This window comes from Crocodylus siamensis, chromosome 2, assembly GCF_052110815.1.
Source record: "Crocodylus siamensis isolate JL-2025a chromosome 2, ASM5211081v1, whole genome shotgun sequence".
In the NCBI taxonomy this organism is placed as follows: domain Eukaryota; kingdom Metazoa; phylum Chordata; order Crocodylia; family Crocodylidae; genus Crocodylus; species Crocodylus siamensis.
The window spans coordinates 101,760,322-101,782,542 of NC_143396.1; positions in this window are offsets into that span (position 1 = coordinate 101,760,322).

Here is a 22,221-nt window from a genome sequence, read left to right on the forward strand (position 1 = left end):
TGGGAAGCATCCGTGACTTTCATAACCTAGATCCTAGGTCCTAGACTGTGGCAAGATACAATGACTTCCAGATTCAGGGCTGTTGAGGAGAGAATGGTGGTCCATAGGATGATTCCTAGAAGAGATAGTTCTCATGATCCAAGGGAACATGGAATAGATCTTATGGCTGGTCTCATGACACTCAGAACACAATGTGGACATGTTGGTAGATGTTACAGATGGGGAAAAAGGATTTGAATGCTTTTGGATGAATTCAGCCCTGTGCCTAACTATTGGTAAAGACAGGTCCTTAAGCACCTAGGGACTTTACTAGTAATACTTAATTAGCTGCCAGGGAATTGGGGATCTCCACGATTATGTGGAGATATTAAGAATTTGGACTTTCGCCTTACACATCTAAGAGCCTTGTTAAACATAACACTGTGAGCTATGCAAAGGTTGATTGGTTAGTGCTAGCTTGAGTCTGGAGCGGTCACACTTCAGGCCATCAGGGACCTGGAGGACTGAAAAGTAAGAATCCCCCGTCCCAGTCCAGACTTCCCCCTCCCCTCCAAGGATGTCCCTAGTTTTCCCTACCCTCTGGGGCTTCCCACTGCCCCCTCCCCCTTGTGTTTACCCACACTGTCTGTCCCAAGGGAGCAGGCAGAGAAGAATTAACCTCCCTGCCTGGCCACCATTTCTGGGCTTCTGCTGTTCTCCAGGCTGAGGTGACCCAGAAAACAGCACTAGTGTTGGTGGCCAGGCAGGCAGGTTAACCTTCTCTGCCTGCTCCCCTAGACCCCACTGGGCTACAAGTCTTTCATATGAGTAAACCAAACTAGATGCCTGCCCCAGCATGTGCATGCTTCTTACAAGGCACAGCAAGTAGGTAGAGGAGTAGAAGGGGATAATGTAACAGTAAAGGTGGGAATATCAGATGGGATTGTTATGTGATCTTGTGGATCTTATTTCATCACTTTGTGCCAAAGAAACCTCATTTGTACAAAGGAAATTGTCGCTGGTAGATATTGTATGGCTTTGGCCCCTTCTTGGTCAGCGCCTTCCTTCCCAATGATGTCAGGGTGAGACCGCACCCTAGGGCCACCTAGATGGTTCTAGGCTCTGCCCCTACTCCCCTGCCACTACTTCGATGTTAATATATGGGGAGGCAGTTCCTTGTCTGTGGGCCCAGTGTGCTCACCACCCTGGGTCTTTCTCTGTGGGGCTCCAAACCTCCCCTTTACCCCAGCCTTACCACATCCAAAGCTTGGGAGAGTTCAGCCTTCCTTGGACCATTCCTCGGGGTGATCTCTCTTCACTTTCCTGAGGCCTGACCCAAGCCTCAGGCCTTCAATCTCCACGGGGCTGGCCCGTACTCTTCAGGCCAACCTGCAGACCAACTAAACACGCCCCAGTCTGGGGAAACAATAACTCAAAAAGGCCCTTCACGCCGTGTGAAGGCACTAGTCATCTATCATCACAATACAGGGGACTCTGGCTCCCTGGACCCTTCTGCCTCCCTGGGGAGCACGGAAGACTCAGTGTCAATCCCTCCATTCACTCTTTTCAAGTGGGGTAGGGAGGGTGCCAATTCTGGGAACTAATCACTCTTGATCCCACCAACACATGGTAGTCACTCCTTCTTTGCCGTGTGCCAGATCAGTTGCCGCCTGCCCCTCTTTCTTTGCCCAGCTGCCTGTCAAGTCTTGGCATCACTCACCACCCTTCACCACCAGGGTTCTTGGCTGCTCCTGCAGGGCTTGACTTTCACCCATGACTGTGGGGGCCACTTTCATCTCCCTACCATGCCTCTCTGGCCAACTCCGGCTCCTTGAGCTCTGCCCCCGGGTCTTTCCTGTCGGGCGGCCCTGTTGGCTGCTGGGGTTTCTCGCCCTGATCCCTGTTCTGCCATTCCTACCTGTTTCTGCTGCCTGTAGCTCCCTGCCAGCATCCTGCTGTTTCCCGCTGGTGTTTTGCCTCACTCCATTTGGCTCCTCTGCTCAAGGCTCCCTGCCGGCATCCTGCTCTTCTCCACCGGCATTCTGCCTCCCTCTGCTTGGCTCCGATGTCCAAGGATCCTCACTGGCATTCTGCTGCTCCTTGCTCGGCTCCCATGCTGACGCATGCTGGCAGCTTCCGCCTCTCTTCTCTGGCAGCTGGGTGTCTCCCCAGCTGCCTTTTGAGCAGCCTGTGCTGTTCCCAGGCTCTGCCCCTGGGGATCACCAACCCGCAGGCTCAGGCAGGTTGCATTACTCCCCTGCTGCTGCTCATCCTGGCCTCTGCGGTAAACACTGGGGCTCATTGGGCAGGGTCCCAGGACATGCTAGGAGGGGGGCTTTTGCCTCCCCTCCCACAGAAATGATGACAGCTTCCTACTTCATAAAGTCCTTTGAGAGTATTGGTAGAAAAATGCTATGTAAGAACTAAGAATAATTTAATTTTATTTCATTTCCAAAGTTCATGCTGTTCTTCTGTCTTTCAGTTTCAAAGGCTACCATGTCCTCCCCCCACTCCTTCCCCTTCCCATTATTTCTGACAGGGAAATAAATTAGAAGTATAAACTCCAGGAAAATAGAGTAGGCATCTTTGGGTAAATGCCTGATTTCCATTTCATCAGTGTTCCTCTCTCTTTGTGATCAGGGGCTTTTACTTTTGCTAAAGGCAACAGATTTAAGAGGAAAGAAGAGGTTGGGAGGTCAAGATAGAAATGAACATTGTGTGATGGATAAATGAATTAGATATGCCATCACATTTTGTTCTGTTTTTTGATTGTTAATGCAGACAATGTAGAAATTATGGGCCCTGTGTCATGTATCATTGAAGTGGTAGGCAGAATCTCCCCATGGAGATCAGTGGAGATTAGTGTTTTGCCCTAAGAGCAGAATTGGGGAAAAGAGTTTATTTGAATTTCAAGACAGACACATATATTGAGACTTATGCATTTCTAAAGAGTGTCTGAGGGGGCTTAACGAGAGACATCAGAATTGATCCTTCAGTGCTCTGTGTGGTGTTAGTCAGGCCTGTAACACTCTAACATTCAACCAAATCAGAATTTTTCATTAATTTACAAGTGATAGCATTTTACATCCACTTCATACAGGACTGAATTACTACACCAGAACCAAGACAGTGACGAATTAGGCCCATGATATTTTCAAGAGACACTAGATTTATCACTCATATTCCTCAGGAAAAATAAATTCTTTTCCTCAAATAAATATCCTGCAAGGGAATGTTGGCTTAGAAAAATGCTGACTACGATGATAACAGGTACATTAATCTTTCTGATCTGTACAAATGTAGCACTGCCTTGTGTATGAACTGTAGGTGGTCAAAATGCAGATAATTTCGAACGGCTTGCTTTTCTCGTGGGCAACTCAGTAGAACAATAGTTTTTTATGGTCTTTGTATTAAGGAGCTCTTCCACAGTCTGAAGGTTGTTGTAATGGATATACCCTTCCATTTTGTGTCTCTCTAATGTGAGGTTATACTAGAAGAATCATATCTTTAATGAACACACTAGTTCCATGTAAGTGGTGATTTATTTGTAAGAGATATTTGGAGACCAAAGAGAATCCCCTACTCCCAAATCTTTTGTTTCTTGGCTCAGTATGTTCAGTAACTTCCAAGCCAAGCAATATATTTTCTTTCACTTCTATTTTTCAGTGGTTTGTATTAGTATTTATTACATATAAAACAGCATATTTATCCAGGGCCCCTACATCCAACCTCTCCCTTTGGAAACCTCTATAAATAACTACTTTTTTTTTCTCCCTTGGATTTATACCCCCCAGGTCAGAGAAAAGTTACTATTTTCATTTCAAGGTAGTGAGAATGCTTAAAAAAAATATAATAACAGAATATTATTTCCATAAGGTTGCTGCCAGGCCTGAAAAAGGTTTTAGGTTTGTTCAGTAGTATTTTGAATGTATCAGTCATATTAGAATGCTCAAATACCAAATCACATAGCTTAAGTGAAATTGTAGGGTTTCCCCCACTTAATTAAATGTTTCCCAACCAAATCCTGGTGCCTTTTCTCATCCTAAATAACATCTTTCACTAAATTTCCAGATAGAACACTGTAGCTTTAAGGATTTGAATTGATTTGAATATGTCTCTTAGGGAGGATGCTGGGTATGTACATCCCCATATGTCCCAGATTGGCTGGGACAATCCTGGATTTCAGAGGCTGGTCCTGGCTGGCTTTTGACCAGGCTCACAGTGTTCCCAGCATGAGGTGGGGAGGCGAAGCAGCCGGAGCTGTGAAATAGGAAGCCCTAGCAGACAGCAAAATTGCCCTAATAGGTTAGCTTAGTTAGTGGAATGACTGTTAAAAAGGGGATTGTTAACACTTGTGAAGAAAACAATTGGTCATTAACAGGCCACTGACTCCTTAGCTGCCTGAAAAGTAATACCAGTGGTGCCCCAGTAATTCCAGAAGTGCTCCACCCCTGCTCCTGCCCCTGCCTGCAGCCATAGGCACTGACTTTGGTTTTTGCTGGTGGGTGATTTTTTTTTAGCAGGGGAGTGTGTGAGCCTACGCATGCCCAGAAGTAGCTTATTACTTCAACCTGGCTTCCCTGATGTCCGTAAGGACCAGGTGCTTTAGTGGGGCTTTTTGACACTTTTATCTAATAGCTGATTGAAGCTCCCAATCTTTACAGAGCTGGGTTGAAGTAACACATGACTTCTTCAAGTAAAGTATGTTGTGGGGGGGCGGGGTTAACATCTGCAAGCAGCCACAGCGATCTAACACGTAAAACCAAAATGACTGAGGCTCGTGGCTGCTGAACAGTTATTTTTGTTTGTTGGGTGCTTGAACCCTGGAGCACCCATGCAGTTGGTGCTTATGCCTGCAGCAGGAGAGGGGAGGGGTAGGGGGCAATGTCCTGGATTTCACGTTGTCCCATATATGGTCACCCTGCTCTTAGGCAACCGACAGATGTTAAAAAGAAGGTGCAAAGGGATTTGAGCCTGAACACTGCTGGAGAGCACTAACAATTGGGCATCCTGCTGTAACACATGCACGTCAGGAAGCATGATTGTGGGACTGGTAATCAGATCCCATCACACCATACTTCCAGAGCAAGGGGTACCCCCTTCACTGGCAGTCTGTGACTGGGAGCCCCAATCAGTTGACAGAGCTCCCAGCCATGGGAGCACATGGTGTACCCCCATGGCTGGGAGCTCTGATCTGGCCCATCTATACAATCTGCAAGAGTCAAATGAATACTTTTTGGAAGGATTATTAAACAAAAAGCGTCCCAATAACATACTTGTTTTCTGCTACTGGTAAAGAATCTGATTTGATGTGGAATGGTGAATCCTTACATAGTATGCTTTGAAATATTTATGACAGGATATTTTTAATCATGTAACACAGGGGTAGGCAATGTTTTTTGGCTGGAGTGCTGAAAAAACCACAATATCTACCTTGGAAGGCGCCGGAGTGCCAACACGCTGCAGCCCAGAACAGCTGTTTGCAGCCTCCCGGCTGCAGCCAGCCCACAAAGCCTGGTCTGCTTGCAGCAGGGTTTGCAGCCTCCCGGCTGCCTGCTGGGAGGAGCTTGGACTCCATGGCTGGCAACAGCTGCTTAGAGCCCGGGCTGGCAGTGGTGTGCTGAGCAAAATAGCCTTGCGTGTCATGCTTGGCACGTGTGCTAGGGGTTGCTGACCTGTGATGTAGCACCAGCTATGTTTGAATTAATGTAAAGTTATTGATTTTAATGAGTGCTACAAGGCATGTCAAAAGAAAAAAAAATGTTTTAAACTTGCGTAAAGTCTCAGAAAAACCAAACACTGGATTGCTCCTAACTAAAATGGAAATCCACATTCCAGTGGACCACATTCCAGTTCACACTGACCACATTGGAGTTCAAATAATTACATACTGCCTAACTAAATACCTCTATAAATTCTGTTTAATTTGTTTCAGCCTAGAAAATGTAGGCTAACAAACTAAACAGAATTTATAGAGGTATTTAGTTAGGCAGTATGTAATTATTTGAACTGGAATGTGGTCAATGTGAACTGGAATGTGGTCCACTGGAATGTGGATTTCCATTTTAGTTAGGAGCAATCCAGTGTTTGGTTTTTCTGAGATTTTATGCAAGTTTAAAAACAATTCTTTTTTCTTTTGACATGCTTGTAGCACCACCTTTTCCAAACTCCTCTTTTCTTTCCAGTTCTTCTGTAAATATTATATCCATTTGCATTAACATTCCAGTTAGAAATACCCCCCAAAAAACTTGTTATAGCCAGTAGGTGATAACCAAAGTAATGTAGTACTTCATCTTGTAGTAGTACTTCATCTTCAAAGTAATGTAGTACCCTAATTCTTCTTGATTTACAAATCTTTTGAGAAATAGAACCGTTTGCTTTATCCTCACTAGAAAATTGCGTGTGTTAAAGTACAGTCTTGGCAGGTTCTATTAGTGGGATTCAATGTGATGTTTGTAGTCTGTATAGGCAGAGGCCATCACATTTAACATCATGTATAAACCCTGCTGGAAGCAAATATGACCCAGCTGACATAATTTCAAACCCAAGTTTGCTGTCAGTGTTGAATTCAAAGCTATGTTTGCTAACATGCCTCCTCAAGTCACACACTGGCATTGTTTTCTATTTAATATGATTACCACTTGTCTCTTAAATAGCGTTTTCTGCCAGCTGAGGTCAAAATGCTTTGAAAAACATCATTATCGCCATCGTACAAGAACAGTCATCCAGCAGACCATCGCCAAAGTCATAAGGGAATTCCCAGCACCCTGATTCCCATTGCCTTGTGTCTTTTTTTTTAACTGAGATGATATTGAGAAAAAACAATCACCTCTCTCTGTTCTTTGTCACAACTTTTTTATATATTGGAAGACTGTTGCCATGTCCCTTTCAGTGTTTTTTAGAGGAAACTGACTCAATTCCTATAACTTATCCCACATGTTTTAAATCTCTTACCATCCTTATTCTCCAACGTACATACATCTTTCTCAAAGTGTATGGAATTGTGCATTGCACTACAGGTGAATGCTGTAGAAGATGATAGTTGTGTCCTGAGTCTTATGCATGATCCTCAGTTATCATCCTCATAGCTGGGGCTGGTCCTGCTTTGAGCAGGGGTTTGGATTAGATGACCTCCAGTGGTCCCTTTCAACCTTAACTTCCTATGATTTTATGATTCTATGATGCTTCTGTTAACACGCTGCAAATTTTTCCCTCCTCGTTTTCAAAAGCATCACATTGTGACTTACATTCACCTTGTGAAAGTGAAAATCCCAAATCCCAAATCCTTTCCCGCAGTATTGCTGCCTTTTTGTGCATTTTAATTTTCCTTCTGAAGTGTAATACTTTGTACTTTCTTTTTCTGAATGCCATCTAGTTGATTTCACTGCAATCTCCAATTTATCAAGATCTTTTTGGCTTCTTATCCAGCTTTTCACAGTGTTTGCAATCCTTCCCAACTTGGTGCCATCCTCCCCTTTTAAAAGTACACTCACGTTTCCATTATTCTAGCCCAGTAATTCTCAAACAATGCAATACCTTGAGATCCTTTCCAGGGTGCCACAGGGTACCATGCAATGTTAGAACTGTTAGGTATGCAAATATGATTCATGTGATAAATGCAGGGATTTCAAATAGAAATTCATAATGTTAAAAACATTCTGACCAGTTGTGAACTTTCTGACTGCTGTGCAACAGAATTGCTTTCTTTTTCTGTACTCAAACAGAGTGATAGCAGAGAGCTGACATTTTCTGAGGGGTGCCTTGAGCCTATCAAGGGGTGTCTTCACTCTGAAAAGGTTGAGAACTGCTATTTTAGTCATTATTGTTTAATGTCTTGTGGGCTGTTTTGCCTTTTATTGTAAGCCACCCTGAGCCTGCTTGGAGAGGGAAGCATATACATCTAATGAAAAAAAAAATATCAAGGAAAATAGTGCCAGATCCTGGTCCTGTAGGACCATACTTGAAATGTCTTTCTGGATATAACAGAGCATGGATAACTACTCCTTGATTATGGCTATGCATCCACCTTATACTGTTTTTTTCTCCCAGACCAGTATTTTTCTAACCCAGGTACCTATAGTTCTGGGATTATGCAGCAAACGACTAGTAGGAATGCAAGAAGAAAGAATGTGAAAAGAGAAGAGACAGGGGATACATAAATGGAGGAAAAGGAAGGAGAGGAAAACAAAATGAGAATAGAGAGTTGTTGGAGAGTTTGCAGTATGGTTGTAGTTGCACAAAGTAGATATATATTTTTACAATCATCTTGTAATAAGTGCTGGTACAAATGAAGCAAACAAGTGCACCTAGAAAACAATGGTGTTATCACAAACACAACATGGTGTTTCATAGGTCAAAGGACATTATTTTCAAACAAGGAGACTCTTCCTTTCACAAACCACAGGTACCAAATAGCTAGAAATCTCCCATCTTTGGGGAAGAGGACCTAACTGGTATTTTCTTTTAGATATTTTTCTGGAGTAGAAGGCTGAATCCATAGGGTCCCTAGGAAAAGTCATCCAATAAGGTACTCACTAGAGGCTCTATATATACATTAGACAATAGGAGAGTAAGTTTAGGTGCCTGAAGGATGTTGAGTAAATAACTGAAAGCAAAGACCCAAATTCTATTCCATAGCTTAGGTTGTTAAGTGGTATTTAATCATCTAAACATGATCTTGTTCCACCCTGATTGAATTCCCGAAAAATAATTAACTCAAAGGATGGGAGTTTTCTTCTCCTTCTTGCTGCTTTTTGAGGCTTAGCCTTAACAGTTTTTCCAGGACTCCAGGTTGGTAGAATAGGGTCACAGTTGGATGCTGGAGTGCCACTAAACACCTATTGGAAAGAACAGGGTGATATTCAAAAAGTAAGCCAACTGATTAAGAGTTACATTATCCCATCTTTTCCACTTATGGCCAGTGTACATGTTATTTATAACAATGGGTGGTAAAAGCTTCTGTCTGAAATGATGTGCCTAATTCTTTTATGTGTAACTGTGAAATCTGGAAGGGTTAAAAAGGGGTAGTGTAGAAAAAAGTGTATATTTTTAAGTTGTTGCTTTCCTTAGATTTTGCGACTTATTCTCGCTTGTCTGATTTTTAATTTGTGTTTTAAAAGAGAGGTTATTGTCAGGTTATCAAGAAAAATTCAGTGTGGGCTAACATTTATCAAAAAGGTGAAGGGATCACTACCCTACTCCTTAAAGAGTAATTACAAATGTAGAAGTGAAAGGTCACTTAGCAGGAGTATTCAGGTGCTGGCACACAGAGTATCCCATCCAAACAACCCCTGAATGACTGCCAGTTCTAACAAATAATCAGTGACAGCTAGAACCTCGGGTGTTTATGGGGAACATCAAAGTGTCAGCATCCCGGCTGAGCTTCCATTCCTTCTTGTCCGTCACTCCAAATGGAGCTAATGTGATCTGAAATCTGTGAGCTTTCAGGGCTTCCAACAGTAAAGTCAGGCAAAGAGGTGTGCTCTCTTGTGTAACCCTAAGACAAGCTGTGTTCTGAAGATTGGCTTGCTGCAAGTTTTGTGCAAAGTTTATACATGTGTGAGAGCGATCTGTGTATTGAATTGGTGCTTGCAATGCTTGAATAGAGTTTTCTAAACTTCCTTTGAACTTTGGTTTTTGCTATATGAAAAACAGAAACACAATTTCTTAAAGGCACAGCTTGGATTGGCTGCTGCATTTTATTTAATTTAGAACTTCCTAGCAACAATACGTTTATTCGCACAATTAAACAAAATGAATGATTCCAGCATGTGCACTCTAGCAGCAATGATGTACTGTGATGATCAGCTCCTGGCCTAATTATCCTCTTCTGTACATAACTGTAAATCAGGAGCAACTGCACTGAAGCTATGAGTCTGCTGGCCACAGAATGGCAGAATGTGATAATTTGTTCCCTTTTATTTTAATTGTTTACACTACCATTATCTTATTGGCTTTTGTCAGAATGGTCTCAATTAGACCCTGAATGACCTAGGAGCATCAATAGTCATATTTAAAGAACTCAGAAAATCTTCATTTAATATCTCTTAATGCTGAGTTAGAATTTCTATATGGTTTTGATAAAATCAGAGAATAACCAGTCATAAAAAGTAGCATATCCTCCTAATAAAATTCAGTTAATTAGGCAGTCCAAGAGGTGAATGGATAAAAGTGGATTTTGATATGTATTTCAAACTCAAGTGTATGGACACGTCCAGATGAGTGGGACCATTTGTTTTTCTGGGGACAAGTAGCAGCAGCATACCTTGTGCCGCTGCTACTTGTCTCTGGGGGACACCTGTGCCACATGCCCTCTGGTGCGTGGCTGGTTACGCTGGGTAAGATAGGGGAGGTTGGGGCCAGCAACTGTGCTGGCCCCAGCAGCCTTACTTGGGGTACTGAGGGCCTTTGGGAGCAGCAGCCTGGCTGGAAGCTGGAGTGTGGCTCTGGCCAGCTGGGCTCTGTTTTTTTTTGGCAGGTTTTTTTTTAACCCCAGGATCTCCCTGGGTTAACACCTGCCACCCCGCATGCCATTCTGCAAAGTAGCAGCATGGGGAACACATGCATGTGTGGTCTGTGGTGCCACAGATGGGCCTGCACTCATCTGAATGTGCCTTAAAATTATAAATTAATTCTTCTTTTTTTTGCTATTTTAAGATACCTGTCCATCATAATTGGGTCTATCAATATGCATCAGTTTTACCAGCTGTGTATTTTTTTTATTTGTCAAGGACATCCTACATTAGAACTTTCTCATGTCTTCAAACTCTTTTCCTTTTTTTGCACTACATGACTCTGATTAATTAATAATCTTTTTGCTTTTACTGTTTACAGTTTCAGGCCTAGCCTGACTCTTATTTAACCAAATTCCTTAGTTTCACTAGCGTCTATATTTTATAGGCAGTTTAGTTTGGGGCATATAAATGAGAGTGAAATCATGCCTTAAGTTCCTTAAAGTGGGCATACTGAAAGATATTTGGTTCACGTGTTTGGTCCTGGCAACCCTTTCAATGGAAAGGGATCCTATGAAGGAGTTCAAATTTATCCCTTTAAAAGCCTTGTGATATAATGCCTAGTCTTTGGCATAGTTGAAAGCACTAAAAGTGCTTTGAATCATTTTGCTGTGGTAATACTTAGAGATGTGACCTTTGTTTATGTCTCTGAGGCTATACGTTATATCAAGACTTGACAGGATTTTTAAAGGCATTTGGGAACCTGTCTCCCTTTATTTTGATTGGACTTAGGTGCCTAAATACCTTCAAAACCTGCCCTTAGTGACTACCACTATTTGCAATACCATGTAGCTTAGCACCAGCATATTTTCATTCACTTACTGCAAATATGTCCTTCAGTTGACCGAGTCAACTTATGTTAAAGTGTCCAGAGCCAAAGCTGATTATGAGTGGCAGGCGTTGGGGCTTGCAGTTTTAAGACTCAGGCAATATTGTTTAGTTTTAAGAAATTTTTAGAGGTTGTCAACATAAAGATAAATGAAGTGTTGATCACTTTGTGTTGTTACCTGCTGTTTTAAATGGAGTGTCATGTGTTGTACCAAAGTAGATTCTACTAACATTGTATGACTGCTGTCCCTCCTGGGACCATCATGAAAAACAGTGGAGATGTTTTTCTCTCATAAGGCTATCCCAATGAGTAACACTACATATAAACAGACTGGCTTCTGTAGTCATAGCGATAATCTGTCCAGTAGCTATTTTGATACAAAACACCTCAATATGTCAAGAATCTTGAAATAATAGAATTTTGATTCTTCATAGGGAAATGTCATACTCTATTGTTCTTATCTTGGTGGCTGATGGCATGACTGCTGTAACTTCTACTTACTGTTCTGGCTTGATAAAAGGCATCTCCCACATGTTTTACAGCGCCAGTAATATATTTTATTATATGCTGTCCTATTAGCATCCTTTGGGCCAGATACCTCTTTTGTACTCTTTTATACCTGTGAAAATTAGTTGTAAAATACTACTGTTAGGCCCATGTTAGAAGAAATAGAATGTCCGTGGGTGTTATTTTTATAGTACATTCAAGAGGCATCTACAAGGTAAACTGAAAGATAATACTTTATCTGTCTTATGCAGTAGAACTCATTTTGTCAAAGAATTCCATGCTATAAACAGGGATTCCAGGAAGATAGCAACTGTGCTTGGATTTGAGAGCCTCTGAGGAAAAATAGTATTCTGATAGTGGTAGGAGAAGCAATTTTACTATATGCATCTAGTTCCTATGCAGTATTCTTCCCTTATCTAGAGGCTTAGTGTGTAAGTGCATAGCTAACTGGCCCAGACACACTAATCATTAGATAGCTGTACTAAATAAAAGAAATGAACTGGAAAGCACACATGGAGGTACTTTAAACATGATAATTGAAAAGCACCTAAAACAAGACTCCAGATGCTTCAGAGTAAGGATACATACTTGATTTTCAATTGGACTAATCAACCAAGCCAGGAGGGGATAGAGCTCATTGCTGCATTTACCAGGAGGGCTAAAGAAGTAAAAGAAACCAAGCAACAATGATAAAGCATGAGATTTGATACCAGGAGGAATGCTGATGTTATCCAATTAAAGGTCACAGAAATATGAGGTGAGGTTGTAGGACAGTAGATCTCAAGATGTGTGAGCCCTTTGTCTTCAATTCTACAGTATTAATACTTAGGTTAACTTTGGAGTCATTGAAGACTAGATGCAGAATACATATTCATTTTAATCTGAACTTTTTCCTCTTTATTCTTAAAAAGCTTGGGTTAAATTCTTAGGAAAGCTACCCAGGAGAGGTAATATTCCTTAAGTTCATTGGAAAACATTGCCTGGTACCTCTTTCTCCAAGTATCCCATTGACTTAAGTGGGTTTATTCTTGGGGCACTATTTAACATGCATGAGGGTATCACAGTTTAGTTTAGTATTTTTGAATGGCGATCAGAGCTTTGAAAATATTTTGGAAAAGAATATTTATTTATTTATTTATTTATTTATTTATTACTTAAACAGTAATTCCCTTTGCAGTATTGGCAAACATGTCATTTGATTTAGGTGAATGCAAGAGGGAAGGACATTTATTTTCAAGAACATGTATTTATAGAACAAGAAAGTACCATGGATAGTCATAAAATGTATATACAAATACTTCTTCAGACAGTGGGATATATAAAAATATGTCCCATCTTTCAGGATATTGGAACAATCCAATCAGGGAAGAGATATAATGCTATGTGATGTAGGTTATTAATGCTACAATATGAATAGCAAATAGTCATTGAATAGGTTGCAAGTTCACAAGTTGAAATGCTTTTGCCTGTACCATCAAGTGAATTTCACATAAAGCACACATATATAACATATCACATTCAAATAATATATGAAAAATGAATTTTTAAAATGAAATGCTGCCTTCTGAGCTACTTTCCTAGCTTCACTTCTGCTATGAAAACATTGACTTCATGACAATTTTATTGTAAACTTTCTGATATGAACTGACCGATGGCAGGACTTGTTTGACAGATTGCATTTTTGGCATCCCGTTGTATTTTAAAGAGGAATGAGGGAATTTACTCTGACTTTAAAACCTAACCCCAATTATGTTTTTTAATTAACTGATCATATAAAAACTGACTTTTAAAATAAAATTAACCTCAGGCATTTGGGTGTTTTTTAAAATCACCGATTAAATGAAAATGGGTGATTGCTTGGACAAGTTCTACCTCAGGCTCACAATTTTAGAGTTTTTTAAATAAACAATTGAATGAAAACTGACTCTACACATTTTATTTATGTTAACTTTCCTAATTTTAGATGAATGATCAAATGGAAACTGACAAAATTTAAAGTCAGGTTACTGACATGAGTGAGGAATAGAATGAAGCTGACCTTTTAAAAGTAAGACCAAATATTTCATTATTATTGCATTAATGAAAAAAAAATCTTTGGGATCAAATGCTACTTTAACTGCCACCAACTATATATTGTTTTAGGTACTGTTAACGATAGGTATAGTGGATATATAGATGCTGTGTAATAAACTGAAAAATACTGACAGATAATTTTCTGAATTCTGAATGGACTTGGTCATTGTATATTGAGTTACGAGACTTCCTGGTATGAATGCCTTGTTCTAGCTTAAAAGCAACAGAACAACTATAGACAAACAACCTCTCTGCAAACATCGGGAAAGCAATTATGGGGCATTGGCTGAATTTCAGGCCTCAGGTAGAAGTGACACTGCTGTGTTGGGAATGAAGAAATCACAAGAACATTAATCAGGTAAACATTGCTAATTAATGGCTGTTGTCCAAGGAAATGGGGAGGTGCATCTACATGAGTTCATAAATACACAGTAGACTCATTCTACTGCGCATTAGAGCATTATGGTGAAAGCTGTGCTATTGCACTAATACTCAGTAGAATTAGGCTACTTTTGCCATGATACTGTAATGTGCAGTAGAATGAGTCTACTGTGCATTAGTGTCACTTAAAAGGCATGTGCTGGCACTACTGTGTGGTACTGTGTAGTAATAATGGGTACTAAACTGTTACTAAACGGTAACCAAAGTGCATTAATGCATGTATAGATGTGCTCAGGCAGTCACCACAGAAGAAGAGGAACTTTCAGAAGAATCTAAAGAAGTTTGACATTCTACAGATCCAGGGCAAGAGTGTAAACCACTGCATTGTCTGCAATATGATTTTCCTCTTAAATTGTTTAGATTTAACTAAATACATGGCTTTAGAAGATTGTTTAGCTACTAATTAGTATCAGCAGTAGAAATGTAGGGTCTGAATATCAGTCAGATGTACTAAGATGATCATGGTAGACTGAAGTTTAGGGATCAGTGAGAAAATTGTATGATTCTACCTTGAGACATGTGGCAGCAAGAGATAAAGGTGCATTCAAAAGAGCAGGCAAGATAAGATGCTAAGTTAACCAGGTAACTGTTAAGGTAACAGTAACAATAAATATGCATTGTCACTGCCATGGCATGGATAAAAAAACCAGACAGCATAGACAGTGATTCCTGGACATGGATGTGGTGCCTCCTCCTATTGACTGGATCCTGGCACAAACCCTCCTATCTCCTCAAAGGTCCTATTCCTGAAGGGGTCTCTCTGTACACATATCTAACCCACCAGCTTTTCTGTAGGAGAAAGCAGTGAATGCTTCAGATTAAATGATTTACTTAGGGTCACAAAAAAGACTAGTTAAAAGGCCACTAGTTTTTTTTGTGACCTTGACACAGGATGCCCTTTGGTACTATCATCCCTTCTCCACTGATATTATTTTTTCTAAGTTGCTTTTACTCCTAAGGGAATCTAACATATGCTTAACCCTATTTGTTAACAAATGCCATTTGTCTTTATCCATTTCCTGATACGGCATTGGGCTGATAAAATTTTTGACACATCATAGTCAATGGAATGTAATCCAAAGTGGCAATAGTTCGGCCTGTCTGAAGGTGTCATTCCAATATTGTGTCAGAGTTTACTAAAAACTAGGCTGTTGTGAAAAATAAAAGTGGCTTCAATAAGAGGGATGGGATGGCTCAGGGGACTGGTAATGGGAAACAGTCTGTCACCTCTAGGTCACAGGTTTTGTTTAAGCTGCAAGTAATAGCCCTGAAAGCTGTTACTTTGTAACAACTGTTCATTGACCAGCGTGAAATGAAGTTGGAGGTCTTAATCCAGGGGTTCCCAGTGGACAAGAGCCCATATTACTAGTACTGTCACTGCAATAGATACTAATTGGCAGCCCTGTGGACTTATTCTATTCTGTTGTATGTAGGTTCTTATGCCATGCTCATTACCATAGTTTCTGACTGCCTTTCACTAGGGCATGAAGCACCATGACTAATATTGTTCCATGTTTGTCCTTTCATCTTTTCCCTAGGGAGAGAACTGTATGCATCAATTCCTCATACTGGAGGAATTTTATGTGTGAATACCAATATATGTTACTATATCTCTTTTGTATGCTTTTCAGAAGAGATGCTGAATCCTGAATTTTCACATAAACTAGAAATCTTCTCTGAAGGTTAGGGTTGAGGAATATGGAAAGGGCAAAGTGAACAAGCTTATGTTCCTCTATTTGGTAGATACAAAGAGAACTTCAGTCTCAAGGTCCTTCAGGCCAACATCTTATGCACATGCTATCTTCACATGTACAACAAAGAGACTGTACTTCAATTATAAAAGCAATTTTATGTTTTTAGTCATTTTGAGCCTGATTATCCTGTTATTTATAACAATTTTACAGCAGGATAATTATCATACGTTCCTTAAGACTGTTTCTGATTTTATATCAGAAAAAATGAAAAGGAATAACATATTTCATATTGTTTTAGCAGAATTTGGTAGGTAGAAACCAGCCCTAAATGAAAAGAACAGAGGTTATTTTTAAAACATTGAGCCAGCTGCATGCAGTCTATGTTGTTGTTGCTACTTTTGTGTTACATGTATTTCAGTATCTATAACTATACTGTAGTAATATATCATTTTAATGTATGCTTAATGCACTTTTCAATGTATTTACATATTGTTCCTTAGATATTTCTCACTCTCTATTATCCATTAAAATACTTATTAAATAGTATAGTATACAATCATATTTGACATTTCTGTTGTGTTTTCCATCCAAGTCTCTGTGGGTACATACAAATGCTTGTTGCACCTGGACTAGCTTACTTAAGGTGCCTAAACCTAGACCAGCAGTGGTGTGTGAAAGTGTTTGCTGCTGTTGGAGGCAGCCCAAGGTGAGTAACTTGGGGTGGGGGGAGGGCCTGGCAGGATCAGGGGTGCTACCAGGTCTGAAGGGAGGTTGGTGGGTCTAGGAGGGAGGCTGGCAGGTCAGAGAGGTGGGATGGGGGGTTAGCAGGACCATGGTAGGGAAGCTTGCCTTGGTCGGATGGTGGAGGGGAGGAATTGAGGGGCTAAAACTTGTCCAGTCAGGGTTGGGGAATAGGAATAGCATAGCCCTGGGACTGGGATGAATGGCTGGGATGAGTGCCTGGGCACCCCAGAGGTTTGCTGTGAATGTGTGCAGATGTTCACTAGATCAAGATAACCCCTTTGTAGTCTGGGTTAAGCCTTTCTCAATATAAGTTAGTTCACCTCCTCAAATGAACTAATTTAGATTGGGCATGCCATTTTTGGCTGTTTTAAAATCTTGAGAACTCTTGAATGAGTGGGCACTTAGTGGAACACTTGTACGTATCCTGTAAGTGCTTTGAAAACATAAATAAATTAAGCCATAATACATTCTTGTGAGGCAGATATGATCTGTATTTTACAAATCATGTAACTAAATCAGAGAGTATTTGCCCCTGGTTACACTGCAAGCTATTCTTAAATTTTAGTCCCAGGTATATGCTAATCCCTTCTAGTAGGTACTTTGGAACTTACTGACCAGTTTCTGTATTGGTAATGAAATTATCTCTAATTTCAGGCCATAAATGATTTTTTTCTGGACATTGTAAACAAACATTTGAGTTGCAGAGGTGTAACAAGCAGCTTTTGCATTTTGGACAGCAATAGTTATCCAGTGTAGTGTTGCCCTGAGGGGTCAGGCCAGTGCTCAGGATCTCAAAATTGTGCTGTTAGACAGGAGGGTGTGGTGTACAGTTGCACATGCACACATAAAAATCAATTAAGCACATGTATACTCACTAGGTGTATACACCCCTACTAGGCATACACACTCAAACTACCAACTCAGGCACATGCATCCTATTACCAATTTAAGCCCATACATGCTACACACACCAAATTTATATAGAATCAGTTACCAGTTACCAACACCTGCACATTCAATACACATATGCGGATTACTAATTCATATACCACACACACACAATATTTTTTATATATATATATGTATTCACTAATTTACACAAATACCACCCACCTGTACATACATACACAAATGAGTTCCTAAGTTGCATATTGTGATATGTATGTATGTATGTGCTTGGTGTACTTGGGATACCTGGGGAAAGGATAAGGTAAGGAAGTAGAAGTATAGGGAGTTCAAGTTATCAGGACCAGGATTAGAACCAGTAGGCTACAGGGGCCTGGGCTGAAGAAGTGAGGCTCGGGAGTAACTTTAGGTTAATTGATCTTAATTGATTAAAAGACAACGCCCAAAGCCTGCAGAACAGGGAAGTATGCTGGCACAGAGTCTGGGACTGGAGCCAGAGCTAGGGGGGAACTGAAAAGGTAGATGGAGAGGAGGCAAATTGGGACTGAGGGAAAGTGTGGGTGTTAAAGAGGGGCTGTGGGTGTGGGGAGCCAGAGGATGGCTTCGGGGCAGCTAGAGAAGTTGCAGAGAGTGGCAGTAGGTGCTGGGAGCTGGAGAGAACTGCAGGACAGCTAATAGGAGCTGGGAAGCTGTCAGGGAGGGGGGGGAGAGGGAAGATTACAGAAGGTACAGGGGAAGCCTGAAAAGACAGAGATAGACAGCAGAAAATCACAGGAAAAGCAGCAGGTGGCAGGGCAGGAGAGAGTCACAGGGAAAAGGCAGTAGGAGCAGGGAAGGCTGAGAGGTGGCAGAAAAGGGGAGATGGAATTGGGAGGAGATCAGGAAACTATCAGAGAGGGTGGGAACTGGAGCTGAGAGAGAGAGAGAATGAGGCTGGAATTTAAGATACGGAAGGGACTGGGATTCAGTAAAACATAACCCAACTCGGGGTTGCACATGACAGTGGTTTTATTGAGCAGGGAAGATGGTGACACAATGTCTTATTGGTTCCCTTGCACCCACCCACACCCACACACAATGGCAGCAGGGGTTAGAGAGGCTTGGTGCGGAGGCTGAAGTCCACTGAAGTCCAGGAGGAGAGAGCGAGATAGAGAGAGAGAGAGTTCAAATTATAGGAGGAGGTATGTAGGTAATATCTACCTATCCAGGCTGGAAAGGGGTCCTTGTCCAGTCAGTGTTGTCCAGAGGGGGGTTGCTGGCAGGGCCTCTGGGTGGATAGGAGGTGTGGCATGGTGCTGGTCCAGATGGAGAGGGCAACCCACTGGGTCTGTCTTCACTGCCCCTTTTTATAGGGGCTGACCAAATAATAGAGATCCCTAGTGACAGGAGGCATGCCCAGGTAAGGGGCAGCCCCTGGTGTACTGAGCATGTGTGCTTCATGCAGGGATGTGCAGCTTTGGGTGTCTGTAATGGTGAGAGTTGTTTTTCAAATGCTGGTCTTGTCACTGTTCCTGGGTGAGGTCTGTGGTTCCTGGATGAATCAATGCGAGGTGATGGCCCAGGCATTACAGGCCATTCAGTAGAGGCCTGCTACCATTGTATTTCAATCATTTCCAATCACACTCATTCATCAGGGAATGCAATTTACATGGGAGGAGTAGAATGAATCATGTTGTTGCAACATGGGATGCCCAGGCAGAGGACAGAAGATGGAGGCTTGACATATAAAATGGAAACTTGACATGACTTTGGTTCACTTACAAACACAGGTTTAAACCATATAATATCCATATGAAACAATAAAAATCATTGCAAAAACGATAATAATACAATATACAGCAGTAAAAATCAATACAAACCTAATAATAAAACAATATAAAACAGTGGATATCCAAAATCAAAAACTTGCTACTAAAATAAAAATGTTTAAAGCTTATCCTAAGTTTGAGCTCACTTATACTTATCTATAAGGAATAGAGAAGGAAAGAAAAAGTCAGAAATGGTTGGGGAAGGGGAGCGAATGCAATAAAAAAAAAAAAAGAAACTGGGGGTTTTGCTACAGTAGCAGTAGTACCTGGGCTTCCCCCTCTAAACTGGTTCCTGAAGCTGGTGGTCTGCTTGACCACCCTTAGTTACATTATTTGTTGAGTTGATATGGGCTTTTGAGTTAGGTTGGTATGATAAAAACATCATACTAAATCTGAAAAATCTGTATGAAATGTTAAGGTTAGGAGCATTTTAAAAACATGGAATTGTGGAATACCCATCCTTGTAAGTTTTTAGGGCATGTCAGCCAAAGCTTTCTCTTAATTGGTTTGAAAAGGAATGATCCTGCCTTGAGCAGGGGATCAGACTAAATGACCTCCTGACAGCTGTATTTTCTATGCTTTTATGATTGTTTAGCAAATAATAGAGATCGCTAAATATTAACTGTATTGAAGATAACTATCTAAGATCTAAGACAAAAATAATTTAGACTGTGCTTTCAACATGAACTCTGCATTTCTTTAACTTGGAGTGCTTGATTATTTTTAGTTGGTACTTCCATTAAACTCGATAATTTGTTGCATGAAATATATTTTAATTTGACAAGACAGTTTCTACACTACAAAGCACAATAAGTACCTCCTGCAATACAATACTGTGACATATTTAATAAATACTGCACAGTGTTAAATCATATAATTATAGGGCTCAGAAACTATGAAGAAAAAGACAGTATCAGCAAGGGAAAAGGATGCTTTTTAAGCTGTTCTTTTCAGTAAACCAATGCAGACAAGAGATTCAAGTCAATTGGTCCAGATGGTGGGCTCTGCAAAAGGCCATCACTGAAAGGATCATATAGAAGGCCTTGAGAAGCTAGTGCTATGTAAGTAGAGAGATCACATACAGGAGCAGAAAGAGGCCAGGTGGTGAGATAGGCTAGAACCATGGAGTGCTTTATAAAAAAAGAAGGTGATTCTGAGGTTCATGTGCTAACATATGTGAGGTGTCTAACACATCTGGAGAATGAAATTGGTTGAAAATAGGATTGATACAGTCATCCTTCACTTCACATTTCTTTGAATGTCTGGGCAGGCTCTGAGAAGCAGGCTGGAGTAGGGAAAGAAATAGAGAAAGGCGTTTCAACAGCTCAAGTAAAAGCAAATGAGAGCCTACAGAAGTGAAATCATGGCAGTATGTGTGTTGTATCTGGTGGTTTCGCAGTGATGGGGAGATTAGACTAGCAGAGAGAACACCATGCAATTCACATGGCTTGTAACTTTATTGTTCTAAACAGAAACCAAAAATGGAAGTAAAACATGGTGCCTAAGGAGGCACACAACCTAACCACCTTTAAAGAAACCATATATAATGATTAATAAACAATACATCACAGTGGGCACATCTACATAAGGGGCACGTGCACACATGCAAGCACATGTGCTTGCAGCAGCTCAAATAGAAGTAGTGCAAATTTGAGCAGGGGCTTTTTGCCTCAACACGCATGCCTGGACACACACTTTGTTGTGGAGCAAATTGTGCCACTTGAGGCAAAATAACCCTGCCTGGCTCTTCCTGGATCTGCAGCCAGGAGGAGCTAGAGCATGGGGTCAGCACCTGTGCTGGCCCCAGCAGTATAAAAAGCTGCCATGGCCAGCAGCTCAGGGCTACTTTCCCTCAAGAGTTCCTGTGGCCCAGCCATTTGTTACCTGGGGACACTAGCCCCTTGTGTCAGCTAGACTGCTGAAGCAGCATCCCAAATTCATTTTTTAAAATACCCCGAAATCCACATCCTTACACAATTAGAACAAAAGAGAGAGAGAGAGGGATTAATCAGATGGGCAATGTTTTATTGCTATATTTACAATGTTAAAGAAATTTGGAAACCTACCAGTGATCATAGTAAAATAAATCCTAAATACCTATATATTTTAATGTTTGCTTTTGGTTTCCTTATCGCATGGTGGGTATATGATGGGGGGATGTGGGGTTTTCAGGACGGAGTGGGAAGGGGGGTGGTGAGATGTGGGTGTAGAGAGATGTGGGGAGATGTGTGTGGGTAGGTGGGGGACTGCGTGTGTGGGGGCTGCTTAGGAGGGGTGGGTCCCCTGCATGAACGTCACACGTGGCAGCTGGGGGAGCACAGCAGCACTGGTGGTGGTGGGAGTGTGGTGGTGGCAGTAAGTGGGGAACTCCCACAGATGCCGCCAGCACTGTTAGCGGTGGGGTTGGGGGTGGTGAGCGCAGACCAGGGATCAGCAACCACCCACAGGCACTGCTGGTAATGTCAGCAGTGGCCATCAGCAATTGCTGACTGCCCACAGATGCTGCCAATGGAGGGGTGGGAGGGGGCGTGGCAAGCGGCAACCACCCACAGGCCTTTTCTGAGGGGGTACACTGCCATGCTCAGGGGGTGCACGTGCATCAGTGTGCACCCCCTACATGTTGCTAATGGTCCCCTGCCCCACACAGGGCAGAGCCCCCCACACAGCACATGGATTACCCTGCCTGCAGGGTCCCAGCCCCCCCAGTGGCTACAGGTCCCCTCCCAGAC